Raw genomic sequence first — 2,425 nt, 5'->3', positions numbered from 1 at the left:
GGCATCAAGCCAAAGTTGACCATGTGGGAATACAACTTCTTAACCACCATGCCAACTGCCTGTCCCTATTTTATTTTTTTTTAATTTTTAAAACTTTTGCCATAGGGAGTGTCCATTTGCTAGAGAGGGAGACAGAAATACAGTGAGAGGAAAAGTGAAAAATCATCACCCATTGGGGATAGCCATGCCGCAATCTCTTCTCCATTTTCCTGAAATTTTGAGGATATGCACACACATGCTTGGTGTGATTTTTAAACCACCAGGTCTGAGACTTGAACCATGACACTGTGAGACTCCGGTATCTTAATCACTACTCAACCTCTCATTTTCAGTTGTTTTTTTTTTTCAAATTAAAAACAAAAGTAATAAGTCCAATGTCCCCTTTTAAGAACAGATTTGGGGACCAGCAGATGGCATAATGGATACATCAGTGGACTCCCACATCATGAAATGGGTTTGAGCCCCTGACTCTGAAGCTTGAGGTTCACACCGTGTTTGTGTGTGTGTGTTTGTGTGTATGTGCCCAAAATCCTGAGAGGAGAATGGAGGAGAAGGGATTGTGGCTTGTGGCATGACCATCCTCTCTGGGGGGTGATTTCATGCTTTCTGTCTCTCTGTTTCTCTCTGTATCTCCAGCAAGCACATGTGCCCTATAGCAAAAACCTCTTTGAAAAAAATAATAGCTTTGTAAGAGCTCCTGAGTGTCTGCAGGCACTGTACTGCTCTGAGTACACTCTCTGCAGTTCTGTTGCATCCTCTTTTCAGAAGAAAAGTACATTCAGTACATTCACTGTCTGTTCCCACTGGAACTTGCACATGCTGATGAGCTGTTATAAGCCAACTCATCCCCAGCTCTCTTCTGGGACTGGTCACCTCCTGTATAATCATTCTGAATAAATTCTCTTTAAAGTTTCTTATCTTGACCAGCATATTCAGGAAGTCCATTCTCTACTGTCAGATGGAAAATGTTTGAGATAAATTTAGAAAACAGAGTTGGAGCCATTTGATGTGAGAGTATACAGGTCTTCACAATATTTGCCATAGTGGAAGATGTGACCTGAAATGGTGTTTACTGGGCTTCTAAAAGTAACGCCGTTCAGCGGCAAATGTGCTTTTTTTCAACATGTTTCATCAATAGTTTTATAAGGCCAACTTTTAAGTCTTTGTTAAGCTGGTTCAAATGTAAAACTTTTTCACATATATTAAAAGAGGCACAATGCTCTGTGATGCTGCCATGTATTGTCTAAGAGCTATATTAAATCTTTCAATATAGAGATCTGCAGGACTGGCATGCAACACTTTCTAGATGCTAAGTGATAAATCTTTCTTATTACTTTTTTTGAGAGTTTTTTGCTATAGGGCACATGTTCTAACTGGAAAGACAGAGACAGAGAGACAGCAAGAAGTCACCCCCAGGTGGGATGGCCATGCATCAATTCCTTCTCCTCCAGTCTCTTCTCAGGATCTTGGGCAGGCACGAACACGTGCTCTGTGTGAATTTAAGCCAAGTCTGGGACTTGAACCACCGTTGACTACATGGGAGTCCAGCAATGTAACCATTACACCATCTGCTGGTCCCTCTAAGTGATTAATATTTTAAATCAGATCACTATACATCTGTTTCAGTGCTGCTGGCTTACACACTCATACACACAACTGTATATCTATTCTTAGAATATAGGGATGCAGTCATCAGGACTCTGTGTTAAAACTTCATCTATGACACTATCCAATTTTGTCCATGATTTTTTTTTTTTTTTTTGAGAAAGAGATTGTTTTTCTACAGGGCATGTTTGATTGTCAGAGAAAAAAGGAAGACACAAAAAGTGAAAAATCACCCGCTGAAGAGGATGACCATGTTGCAATCCCTTAATTTTTATTCTTTTCTCAATATTTTAGGCACACATGCACATGAATCTGGCATGAATTTCAACCTGCTGTGTCTGGTACTTGAACCACCATCGATTATATCAATATCCAGAGCCTAACCACTAAATGACCTGAAGCCTTTAGTATGTGCTTTTGTCATCTTTAATAATCATACTCATTAAGAGCTTGGAGGTGGAGGTGCTAATGTTGATGGTAGAGCTGGTGTGGGAGTTGCTTTGACTGTAGCCAAGTAGTAGCTTTTTAACATCATGGTCACCAACTTGGCCTCCAGTGTTGGTGGGGAGCCCATCTAGAACCCCTCCTTTATGCCTTTCCTATCCACAGAGACATCTGACACCACCAGCAATGCCCTCTGAAAACTCTCAGGCAGGAACTGAAATCAACAAAGTGGGTGGTGGAGGTGGCAGAGGCTGCAGAAAACCTTACTAGGCCACCTCCTAGTTGTAGTTCTGATCATCCATCATCACTCGTAGCTGTCTCCCTCCTCTTCTATGCTTTCCTTCATCCTTCTCCCTTTGCCCCCTCCCTGCACCAG

The 2,425-nt window shown here is 41.5% G+C and overlaps 1 pseudogene; it reads right to left on the bottom strand.

Moving 5' to 3' along the window:
* Positions 1-787: 787 nt before the first annotated feature.
* LOC102470945 (CDK2-associated and cullin domain-containing protein 1-like) lies at positions 788-2,204 on the bottom strand (annotated as a pseudogene).
* Positions 2,205-2,425: the final 221 nt, after the last annotated feature.

Source organism: Tupaia chinensis, unplaced genomic scaffold (assembly GCF_000334495.1).
Source record: "Tupaia chinensis unplaced genomic scaffold, TupChi_1.0 Scaffold140221_1, whole genome shotgun sequence".
Classification (NCBI taxonomy): Eukaryota; Metazoa; Chordata; class Mammalia; order Scandentia; family Tupaiidae; genus Tupaia; species Tupaia belangeri.
Note: the sequence above shows the minus strand (reverse complement) of the source record. Positions and strands in the feature narration are given on the sequence as shown.